Genomic DNA, 13538 nt, shown 5'->3' on the forward strand with positions numbered 1-13538 from the left:
TTAGACCACACTTGGAGCACTGTGCACAGTTCTGGTCTCCGTACCCCTGGGTTAGACCACACTTGGAGCACTGTGCACAGTTCTGGTCTCCATATACCTGGGTTAGACCACATTTGGAGTACTGTGCACAGTTCTGGTCTCCATATACCTGGGTTAGACCACACTTGGAGCACTGTGCACAGTTCTGGTCTCCATATACCTGGGTTAGACCACACTTGGAGCACTGTGCACAGTGGCATAGAATATAAGAGCAGGGAGGTTATGCTGGAACTGTATAAAATGCTGGTTAGGCCACAGCTAGAGTATTGTGTGCAGTTCTGAAATCCACATTATAGGAGGGATGTGATTGCACTAGAGATAGCGCAGAGGAGATTTACCAGAATGTTGCCTGGGTTGGAGAGTTTTATTTATGAGGAGAGGTTGAATAGACTGGAGTTATTTTCCTTGGAGCAGAGAAGATTGAGGGGGGATATGATTGAGGTGTATAAAATTATGAGGGGCATAGAGAGGGTAGACAGGATGGAACCTTTTCCCTTGGTGGAGGGATCAATTACCAGGAGGCATAGATTTAAGGTAAGGGGGCGGGAGGTTTAGAGGGGATATGCGGAAGAATTTTTTCACCCAGAGGGTGGTGGGAATCTGGAACTCACTGCCTGAAAGGGTGGTAGAGGCAGAAACACTCATAACATTTAAGAAGTATTTGGATGTGCACTTGCGATGCCATGGCATACAAGGCTATGGGCCTAGTGCTGGAAAATGGGATTAGAATAGTTAGGTACTTGTTTGACTGGCACAGACTCGATGGGCCGAAGGGCCTTTTTCTGTGCTGTCAACATCTATGACTCTATGACTATGTCAATCTGAGTGTGGCTCAGTTGCTAGCAGCCTCCCTCTGTCTACTGCATCTGGGTGGACAGTAAGAACCCCATGGCACGACTTGAAGCAGAGCAGGAGGTTCTCCTTCAAATCCACTCAAATGCTGCCAGAATAAAGGTGAACTGGTCATTCATCTCTCACTGTATGCAAAATGGCTACTGCTTTTGGCCTTTTATGAATTACTGCACTTCAAAGAGTTTTGCTGTTTGTGTTTTGAGAGATATATTAAGTGCTATATAAGCACAATTTTTATTTTGCTGCTTTGAGCAACTTAATGGAGACACTCGGTGTAATTTTAACTTATCAGGTTAAAATCTATCAGAGAAGTGATGGGATCGAATGCAATGATGCTCTTACACCCTCTCCTTCCCCATACCATTTTACTCTGTTTTGATGTCAACTATTGGAGAGGAATATTGGCTAGATTGTAAACTCAGCATTCCACCCAGTCCCATGTGCTTCTTACATGTTAAGCTAAAATAACATCCAAATTGGGTTTGTATGCTAATCTTTGCACAAGGTCATTTGAAGACTTTAGTCTTGTATCTTGACCACGTGTAAGTTCATACAGTAGAACTAGAGGGATGCTGTCCCTTTAAAGTAACTCATGGTTTGCTAGCAGTATCCAGTCCAGGAAAGCAGTCTTATGTAGCTACATGTACATAAAATGATTAATTATGTTCATCAGTGGATAATGTAATTAATTTACTTTCACTAAATTTAATTAATAGAAGGGCAGAATGGCAAATTAGCACAATGACCAGATCTTTTATAGACTTTGTGTACCAGTCAAGTTTAATTTAATGGAATACTAAACTAACTAAATAAGCTTGGATTGGTGGCTAATTTCACAACATTTCTCTGGAAACTGATATTTTTGGCTTTGCCTTTAGTCCATATCATACTTGAGTCGTAACTCTTAGTCCTCATCATTCCACACAAACAAAATGAAGGCATTAGGTGAGGAGAAAAGTAGACTGATGAAGGCAAATTGTATTGGAGGAGCAATCTCATAGAAGGAATGCTCGTATGAAGTGTGATTATAAAAACTATTCCGTGTTTTATTTCATTATCAGTATTTTGTTTCAGGTTTACATTGAGGGCAGTAAATGAAGGATTGAGATAATCATTGTTTCATACATTTTGAGTACAGGTTTATTCCGAAAATTGTGTGTTTTAACATTTCTTGTTCTAACATGATAATTTCACAAAGTAAATCTTTTAAGTAAGCTCAAGGGACTGCTACATGCATTTCAAGACTCATTTAAGAAACAGCTGGATGCTTGTGTTGGGAAGATAATGCCTGTTAAACTAGAAGGAAGATGCCAAATGAACAAAATGATCTTCTTCACCAAAAGCTATTTGTGAGCTTGTGGAAAAGGGTGGGATTGAGGAAGATAGAAAACAAGATGGTGAGGTGGACTTTTAACAAGAAAGGAGCAATTGGGCCAATTCTCTTCTGATATTTAGGTGTCCTATTTTTCTGTAGTAATGATCCTGTTAAAGTAAGATGTGTTGATCAAGAGGCTATTTAGTGTCAATATTATTTCTGATATTTTCCACTGATTTCTGCTCGAGTATGATTCTATGACCTCACAATGAATCCTTGCCTAAGTGATCACTTTTCCTGTGTGAACATGGGCAGTAAGTGTTGATGGACATTCCATCCGAAGAGTATTACGGTGGAGTCCAATATACTTATTATTGCCTAAGAAGAGGAATCAAGTAAGATTTCCTCTTATCTGCTATCTGTAATGTATTAAAAATTTTCATATGTGTGCACTCCCTGTTTACAAAACTGTATTTCCTGTTGTTACATTTTTGTCATGCCTGTGTCAGTTTTGTCCATTATAAATTTCTATGCCCACTTTTACAATGGAAATTGCCTATGTAAACTTGTCACATTGTAATTACATCCTCCTACCAGTGTTGAGGCTGTAGCAGATCGATTTTCCCTCTTGGCTTCTCCTGTACTGCAGAGAAACTCCTTTTTTCCAACCAACTTTATTCTGCTTCTCTGTTCCCAAATGTTTATTGAATTATAAATAAAATTATCTACTTGTTATTTAAATATAAGTACAGAATGACTTTAAAGCATTGACGCTTGTGGGACATGGTTTAATTATCCACTGTTCCCTAACCCTATTTCACCTGAATATTGTACTTGGTCTTAACTCCCCCATGTGCAATGCCACAGGAGATCAAGTAGAAGTTTAAATAACTGTAGTTGTAAGCTTGTATTTCTGCTTCTGGTGCAAAAAAAGGCTGGATGTCAAAGGTTATCAAACAATACATTTTTAAAAAAAGTCAAAACCAATAACAGCATATTCAGATATGCTTGATCTTTGACTGCTATTGCTTAAATTAAGCTTTCTAGACCATTTAAAACATGGCCTCTTTAAAAATCATGGAAACTCTAGGCCTGTCTTGCTTCTGAGGTTGGTTTCTATGGCAATGGAACTGAAGTCCTTAAACATATTGACTGTTTGTTATTTTAAACCTTCAAGTAGAAGCATCTCATTTTCCAGGACAAAATCTCGTATTCAATATAGGCATGACTGACACGTCTGTAATTATGTGCTGTTTAAGTAGTATGTGTTTTTTTTCTTTGGCATACCATGTGCTGGAGTTTGGCAGAAAATATATTTAACTGTGGTGCAAACAGAATGAAGGCAGTAGTTGTTGGCTAATGAAGGCAGCACTGGGGCTGATGAAACCCCAGGCCAATGCACAATGCCATCTTATCACTGCCTCATCAAAGGATTTTTATGTTTTACTGAACAAATGTGCAAATCGGCACTTTTGCATATCAGAAAAATGTGGTGTATATATTTATAACACAGTCATGTATTTTAAATGTTTGTCTCATTAAAAAATACATCAACTCAGATTATTAATGGACTTCCAACCTTTCTTTTTGCTAAATTATGTCAGTTTAGTTGCCAGTTTTGACTCTGTTAACTCATTTGCCAAAAAAAAAACAAACTACAAATAACTTTAATCACAAATGTATACTTCAACTTCTTTCACATGGAAAAACCTAGATGTAGTTGTTACATTTTCCTCTCTAGTTCCAGCCAGCTTTCTTGAAGACGCTGATTCCTTGACCTCTGCAATCCTCCAATCTCTTTGCACAATCCCAGTTTTCATTGCTCCACCATTGGCATCTTCAGTTACCAAGGCGCTAAGCTCTGGAGTTCCCTCCCTAAACCCCTCCACCTCCCTCTACTTTAAGATGTTCCTTGAAAATGACCTCTTTAATCAATTTGTTGGTCACCCACCCTCCTTATGTGGCTCAGTAAAATTTTCTTGGGTAGAAGCGCCTGGGAAGTTTTACTACATTTAAGGTGCTGTATAAATGCAAGTAGGTGTTGTTGTTAGTGGAGGGATATAATGCTATTACGCTTCATTACTTGGTCCAAGTGGCCATTCTTTATAGCATAAAAGGGACATAATTTGCTGAGCACAATCTTGTCTGCCTCCAATATTCACAGATGTACAACAGGAGCAGGGGGCATTGGATTATTATGACTGGGAACACGGGACAATTTTTCTCTTCCTAACTCGAGGCTATTTGTAATCCATTACCACCACCCAACTAGAGTTACCAATATTGATTAGATGTATTCCTGGAGGTTTCATCATATGGATAAACCATTCGACTGTCTTTGTTGCTGTTTTGCACCGTCCTGTGTTTTGGGGCAATGTGCAGTTTGACATTGAGTTAAGGTATCACTTCAAAACACCACTCATTCTGTACAACAGGCAAAGAAAGGCGCATTTATTTTTAACTGCAAACTGAAAAATAGAATGAGTGGAATACACTGAACCACAGAGTATCTTTCTTATTTGATTAAAAGCTGAAAAATTGTAAATGTATAGTTTTCATTAAAAATTTCCATACCAGCCATAGTTAAATCTCATTGCTTCCCGCAAAACATTGGATTTAGCAGGACTCAATGGGGCTAAGAGCACAGTGGGTTACATGTCTATAAGTACTAATATCATCCAGGTACCAGCAAGCTGTGCTTCCTACTTTTGAATCCTTCTGGTTTTCAAAGTGGAATTTACAAAGCTCCTTCACACAAAAAAGAAATGTATTTCCATCAAAATAGGTCACAATGGCTCTTAACATTTGTTCTGTAGAATATTTCAGTGCGGAAGGAATTTTCCTCGCAAATATTGCCGAGAATTACGGGGATCGTGCGAAGAGGGAGAATTGTATATTACATTTCATACTAACTGTTGTAGTTGTAGGTATTTAGACAGGAAGCCGGAACGAATCTTTCAGACAATTTAAGGACTTTATTTCCCCTTAAAACACAATACCTACTTTCTCTACTGATAATAATGGATGAGCATGGGCACTGTCTTGCTAAACAGGACATTAATTTGTCTTGTTTAGACACAATCAATGGTTACCATGGAGAAGTCAGACGTGATCCGTGATGTACAACCTCCAATGTCTTGCCCAATTCATTCCTAATCACTGGTACTGAGCTATGGAAAAAGTATATAAAATACAATCTATTTTCGTTAATAACCATCTCCGCTCTTCTTTCTTGGTTACTTAGCTGCTGTTGCTGAAATGGTCATCCGTGCCTTTGTCATTACAAGACTAAACCTTTCCAATGCCCTCCCTGTTGACTCGTAAACTGCATCTTACATAGCATTTATCTCATGCAGAACGCTGATGTCACAAGGTTCTGTTAACTTATCACTCCAATCCTTGCCAAACTGGCTTCCCAACCCTTAGTGCATCAAGTTTAAACTCCTTGTTTTTAATCTTCAAATCCTTCCTGAAGAACGAAGCAAACTGGATAGCGTTCAATTAATTTCTTTCACAGACGCCTCTGCATTACAGTATTTCCTCTGCTGGAATTGCACTGACCCCAATCAGCCTTCGAATGGTTATGAGAAATGTAACTTTGTGAAACGTACAGAAATCAAAGAAAATTTCTTAAAGGAAGGAGCTGTCAAACTAAAAAGAAAGTAATTTGAGTCTCATGTCTTTGCTACTGATGTAGAAATACTATTGTATCCCCTAAAATTCTAATGTAATTGTCCTATTGAGGGAAGGTCCAGCAATAGAGATTCAGTGTCTGTCCTTTGCCCTTGCTTTGACAAGACTGCACATAATTTCATATTAATTGATTTACATTGTCTTCTGTCCTGCTCATTCCAACCTTGTGCTGTTGGTCCTTCAATTAGCTGGTTAATTTATTCAACATGTCCCTTTTTAAGTTTGTTTATATGATGCTGGCTTGCTTAGGCAGCAGCATATTAATAGCTTGTACCATTATTCTCAGATTCATTGCAGGTTCATTACCTTGCATCAAAGTACAATGCACTCATCAGTCATATTGAAATACAGATTCTATGGTTATTTACTTCACACGGATAGTCACCCAGGAAAATAACTGATTAATCACAATTGAATTGAACCTCACAGTGGAAATAAAGTTCTGCAGCTTCAGCTGATCTGCAAGGTTACATGCTGCCTGAGCAGCTATTTAAGAAAAACGGCTGCATTTCCATTTTTAACTAAACTAATTATTTTGTTATTTAACACTCCACCCTGCCCATGTTTTTTGCCCTTTTATCCTCTAGTGAGTCAATGTTAGGGTAACGTTCTACATCATTCAAGTAGCTATCATATACTTCTCTCAAGTGGTTGTTCTTCATCTGTGACCTAACACAATGAACATGGACAGGCTTTTCAATCACTGGGACATCACAATCAACTTCACAACAAAAATAAAAATACCTGGAAAAACTCAGCAGGTCTGGCAGCATCAGGGGAGAGGAACATAGTTAACGTTGCAACTGTTCTGTTGAAGAGTCATACGGACTCGAAACGTTAACTGTGTTCCTCTCCCCTGATGCTGCCAGACCTGCTGAGTTTTTCCAGGTATTTTTATTTTTGTTTTGGATTTCCAGTATCCGCAGTTTATTTGCTTTTACAATCAACTTCACTCCTGGTTCTCACCTAACTGCCATTTGAACACATTTTCAAACAGTCACTGAATAAGAACCATGGCTAATTGCGTCACCCAACACCCACCCACACCACCACCCCCCACCCCAATGTCCCTAACCCAGGGATTTCTAGGCCCAGTTGTAGCATCCAACTCCTACATTACAGTTGATATCAGCTAGCTCAGTACGCATCAAGGATTGAACCTGAGATCTTCCTTGTCTGAATGGCTCTACACAATAATGGTCAGTGACAATGTCCACTCATCAAGGGAGCTCATTCCTTTACATATTATTTTAATTTTGAGAAGATTCGCATACAAATAAATATACTAGATACCATTAATAGATGAAACAAGGCTTGGAAGTAAGATCTTAAGGTTTCAGTGGGAATTGAAAGATAGATTGTAATTGAGACCTCATTAAAAGTAATTATTATATCTATAGTATGAGTAGGTATAGTTGCTATGAACTAACTTATATATATTATACACTCAGGGTCAATTAGGGATGGGCAATAAAAATGCTGGCCTAGCCAGTGATGCCTGCATCTCGCGAAAGGATAAAAAAGTATATATATATATATATATATATATATATATATATATATATAATATATATAGTTATGGACAGGGATAAGAGAGAACTGAAACTCTTGCTTCCTTCCCTTACTGCCGCTAGTCAGTGTGTTTTGAAAAGGAAAGTGTGTGTGTTTCTTAACCCCTGAGTGTACAGTTAATTTGAATAACTACCAGTCAGCTTTTCCTGGGTTTAAATAAAGAGGGTTATTTATTCAGGCATTCAATCTAATGCTATGTCAGTCACTTGGCCATTCACACACACAAAGAAAATACAGTTAGAGAGAACATTGCACTTTTACAAGTTATAAACAAAACAATAGTTCATAATTTATGGGGAGAATTTATGGGGGGGGCGGTGGTTAGGTGGGAGAGGACACGCAGCCAATTGCTGCCCGCGCCCTGCCATTTTACATGGGTGGGCCAATTAAGGCCCACCCAGCATGATGCGCACCCGGAAACGCTGAGCGCCCCCTCAGCGAGCGGGGGGAGTGGGCTGGGTCGGGGGCCTGTGCCTGTGCTCTTTTGCCCACGATTGCGAAAGAGCGCAGAAATTACCCTGAGGCACAGAGCTGCCTCAGGGAGAATAGTTTGATTTGTAAAAATTTTGATAAAGGAAAAAAACATTTTTAAGATATGTCCCCTCATGTGACAGTGCCACATGAGCTGGGACATGTCAATGAAATTTAATAAAAACTTTCATTCAATTTATAAACACTTCATGAAAGCTCATCCTGCCTGTGGATGAGGTTTCATGATAAATGCGAAGGACGCCTGGGCTCTTCAACTGCCCACCAACCAAGGTTGGACGGGCAGCTCAGTTAATCACTTTAATTAATTTTTAAATGGACATAATAGGCCTTTGACAGTTCGGCGGGCGCGCAGCCGACTCCGGTGCTTGTGGTGATGTCAGGACGCACAGCCAATGTCACCGCGTGTCATTTTACACGTCGGTGAGCAGGGCCTGCCCACGTGTTTAGCTTATCCTGAAAGAAAGTATGTATTACAGGCCTGATAAAGAAGTCATTTTCACTCGTGAAGTGTAATCTAGCTGGATTAAAAAGCCGAAGTCGTAGATCGGAATTGTTGCAGGATTCCCTCAAAGAGGTGGATTTTTAGCAGGTCATGAAGTTAGTTACTTGTAGTCTTGATATCAGGAGATCAGTTTTTTGTATCAGTAGACTTGAAAGGGTACAGGCTTGGAGAGCCTACCTGCTGTTTCCAGGTCACAAGACATAAATGTTGTTGCCTTTTCATTCTGCTGCTTTTCTGCAATTGTTCTGTGTGGTTCTGCTGACAGCACTTAAAGACTTCCTTTTTCAAAAGGGTGACCAACATGGCTGTCTTACCATGTGGTCCTTCACAGCTCTCTTCTAAAAATGCATATTGGACGTAAGTTAATTAGCTGCAATCTGGGTCATTGAGTTTACAGGCATCCGCCTTGGGGGTTTGAGACAATCATTGCATTGGTTTCAGAATGACCCATTCTAGTCAGGAATTACAGTCTGGATGGTCTCAGGATATTGCTATTGTTACATCCTCAGTCAGGAAGGTCCTTTTGTCCTGGGATTTTTTTTGTGGCATTTTTTTGGAATCCACGGACTGAGAGTCAGGTGACCCATTGGCAGCCATCTTCGCTGCCCATCAGTGTCCATTTTAAAAGGAAAGTTAGTTCCAGAAGATTCCGAACTGAATGCAGTTCGTGTTTTAAAAATAATAGATAGGACATGCCTCTACTAGGCATGACAATATATTGAAATAACATAGGGTTACAATGTTCATAGAACTCTGTGCATGTCATGTACTTCTGATCTGTGAATTACTCAGTTGAACAGATTTGGGGAAGCAAGGCCATTCACAGGAATGAATACCCTCAGTTCAGTTTGGAACTCTACCTGATTGTCACAAACTCTGATGTAAGCAAATATTATGGTTATATGCCATTTTGTTGTGCAACATTTACTCAGTAATCTCGCATACAACTATGACATTATGTAATTTCCCTTTTTGTCTCAGCTGACCTATGTCATACAAACGTTCCGCAGTACTCCGTATTATCATTTCCATGCATATTCTTCAAGGGAAAACTGCAAGCAGCTTAATCTATCATCATTAAAACACATTCACAGTTTTTATTAGTTATTAGTTGTGACTCAGTTGGTAGCACTCTCGAGGAACTTGAGCCCAAAATCTAGGCTGACACTCCAATGCGCTGCACTGTGGAGATGCCACCTTTTGGATGAGACGTTAAAATGCAGCCTCCTCTATCCTCTCATGCAAACATTACCATGGCACTATTTTAAAGAAGAGCAGGGGAGATCTCCCTTGATGTCTTGACCAATATTTACTCCTCAACCAACATCTATCAACATATTCAGAATTACCTGGAAAAACTCAGCAGGTCTGACAGCATCGGTGGAGAAGAAAAGAGTTGACGTTTCGAGTCCTCATGACCCTTCAGCAGAACTGAGTGAATCTTAGGAAAGGAGTGAAATATAAGCTGGGTTAAGGTGGGGGGGGGTGGTGGGTTGAGATAAGTTGTGGGGGGCTGGGGTGTTTGTAGGGACAAGCAAGCACCTTAAACCAGCTTATATTTCACACCGTTCCTAAGATTCACTCAGTTCTGCTGAAGGGTCATGAGGACTCAAAACGTCAACTCTTTTCTTCTCCGCTGATGCTGCCAGACCTGCTGAGTTTTTCCAGGTAATTCTGTTTTTGTTTTGGATTTCCAGCATCTGCAGTTTTTTGTTTTTATCTCTATCAACATATTATCTGGTTAATATCATGTTGTTGTCTGTGGGAGCTTGCTGTGTGCTAATCGGCTGCTGCGTTTCCCACATAACAACAGTGACTATATTTCAAAAGTAATTAGTTGTCTGTGAAGTGCTTTGGGACAACATGGATTTGTGAAAGGTGCTGTATAGATGCAAGTTTATTTTTCTACCTTTTATCATATTGGTGAACTTAACAAATTAACGCTCCGTGCCCAAATCTCGCATGACAAGAGCTTGAGTCAGGAATTTAGCTACAAAGGTGAGGACTCTACACTGTAATAATGAGTGTAAAAATTGCAGTGCACATGGACCTCTGCATACAAATTCCTGACCAGCACTCCTCTTATGCTAAGCTTTGAGCCAAAAGTGTAAATTTGTAAAATGGACCTCATAATATCTAGGCCCACAAATGAAAGACAATATCATGTGAATCAACCTACACTGAGCTTGCAGTTATTGCAATTAATATATCAATTACGGTTAATTGTATAGTTACCTGTGATAAATATAGTACAGGTGACGGATGCACAAATTCTATTATCTCTGAAAAAAACCTTTCAAACTGCTCGACACAGACACCTCAATAACATGAACAAAGAAACACCAAAAGCAGTAGAGGTCCTGATGTCTCATTATCATGCACTGTCCTGTAAATACAAACATTCAAAATGTCACATATTTATTGTTATTCATTACCTTAAAAATGAATCCATTTCTATGAATCCATAAAAAGGAATCAAAATGATTGCAAGCAAAAGGCAGGGGAATTAGATTTAAATAGATAATTCTGGCTGCAAAGCTTGTCAAATGGTGCATTAAATGGCCTTTTTTTCAGCATTGTGATTCTATTTGTAAATACTAAATAGTAACAGATGATACAGTAACCACTTTGGCGCTTTTGTTTCAGATACAAGAATTCATGATTAACTTACACCCCAGTCTGATTTTACATTTCAGTACAAAAACATTCCATGTGCAGCACAATTTGTATCTATTAATAATATTAACAACTTTATGTCTGTGAGAACTTCCTGTCAAGTGTTTCCATTATAAACTGCTTATGTAAGTACAGTATATCTGTGGTTGCACTCTCAGTAAGCATATCTGTGGTGCATGCATTGCAACACCACTATTGGTAGGAGGGCGTAATTACAATGTGACAACTTTACATAGGCAATTTCCATTATAATCTTGAATATAGGAATTTTGGCGATACATAAAAATAAGGGCAGGATGTATGGCTTTGAAATGGGGATTAAATAAGTAAGAATGCCCTAGTCCAATTATAATCTACACTCTAACTTTGCGTCATCTAAACTATTCTTATCCTAACTCCCTGTGTAAAAGCATGGGAGATCAATTAGCAAAACATTAAAAATCATACTTTGTCAACTTTCCCCATTATAAATAAATCATATGTTTGCTTTTATAATGGAAGCTGCTAGTGTAAACTTGCCAGGCTGTAATTACACTCTTCACCAGTGGAGGCATGACAATTTGTATCAGTAGTTCCATGATAAATGTGGACATTGTGATGTGGCAGCGATATTAAAATAAGGATCAGAATGTACGTTTTTAAATTGGCAACTGAATTATTACAGGGTAGTGTGGTCCAGTTTACTCCAACCCTCTAACCCTGCCAAAGATTGCACTTGATTTTGACTTTCCACATGCAAAATCATCATTCAACTCATGCCAGTCACTGAATTTAAGAAGTCACTGCAGCTGTTATGAAGAAAATTATTTAGCTAATTTCCTGATTAATGAATTATCTTCCATTTCTTAAACTTAACGGCAAACACACTAATATTAAAAAATATACAATTCATGCTTTAAAGGACCACATATACATTTCAACTTCCCACCCAGGTCTGCCAAAAAACAGCTAAGTTCTTACTGAATTTGAAAGGTCTTAAACCTTGGAATAAGGTTTAATTAAATTTTGATCATTTTGATGGATTTGTTCAGTGGACTGGATAGATTATATAAGCAGTGTATAATATCCCTATTTTCAGCAATGTTATAGTGTGCATATTCAACCAGGGAAAGGAACCATTAACATTCTGTAATAGACAGTTTCTTCAAATGTCTGGTGTGTATGAGTCAGTGTTTCACAGTGTTGTACAGTATTAAGCTATAACTTGAACTATTTTGTATCATCTTTCTGAAACGTTGTGTTAAGGCTGTTGTTTTTGTTTTTTTGGTCAAGAGGTTGGCTGATTTTAAGAAGAAACTTTGAAGAGAACTGAAAGAAAGATTGGTGTAAATAATGTGCATTCCCTGCTAAATTCTCGATACACATATTGTAACTCTTATGTCAATACAATGAGAAAACGTGTTTTGAATTCTAGTGCACTTGCGTGGATTTTTCCCTTATTGAAGAAGAAAGCAAAACCTGTGATCTTTGAACAGTTACTTGCAACATTTGGCCCAACCTAAACATCAATTCACATTTATGTAACGTTTGTAATGAAATAAAATATCCGGAGGTACTTGATCATGATGGAAAAGGGACAAGTAAAATCAGCATAGGACAGGGGAAAATGGGGCTGAAAGCTAAATCGAAAAGATTGGTTATGAGAGTTATTTTAAAAAGGTGTGGGGTGGGAGGGGAAGAAGAGAAGGGATTCGGATAGAGAGTTCTGAAGAGATACAGGCAAGGTGGCTGAAGGCTCAACCATTAAGGATGGGATGAGTGTGAGGAATGGGGGGAAATAGCATATACGGCCAGAATCAGAGATCTGAAGGACACAAGAGAGGAAACACAGGAAGAGGTTTCAAAGATCAGAGTAGGCTTTGGAGGGATTTAAAAGGAGGAGAATTTTATATTTAATGCACCGGGAGAGATGGGGAGCCAGTGTAGGGCAGCAAGTGAGATATACTGAGTTCAGGTCAGGATACTTGGCATGGAAAGTCAAAATTGAATCACAAAATAATTCAGCACAGAAGACCATTCAGCCCATCATATCCATGCCAGCTCTCTACAAGAGCAATGCACCTAGTGCTACTTCCCTGCATTTTCCCAGTAGCCCTGCAAATGTTTCCTCTTCAGATAATAACCCAAGTCTCTTTTGAAAACCACGGCTGAATCTGCCTGCACCACAACTCTCAGACAGTGCATTCCTGAGCCTATTGACTGAATGCGTAAAGACATTTTTCCTCATGTCGCCATTGCATTTTTTGCCAACCATCTTAAATCGGTGTCCTGTGGTTCATGATTCTTCCACTAACGGGAACAGTTTCTCCCTACCTACTCAGTCCAGACGCCACATAATTTTGAACACTTCTATCAAATCTCCTCTCAGCCTTCCCTTCCCAGAGGAGAACAGGTCCA

The sequence above is a fragment of the Carcharodon carcharias genome, chromosome 14, assembly GCF_017639515.1.
Source record: "Carcharodon carcharias isolate sCarCar2 chromosome 14, sCarCar2.pri, whole genome shotgun sequence".
In the NCBI taxonomy this organism is placed as follows: Eukaryota; Metazoa; Chordata; class Chondrichthyes; order Lamniformes; family Lamnidae; genus Carcharodon; species Carcharodon carcharias.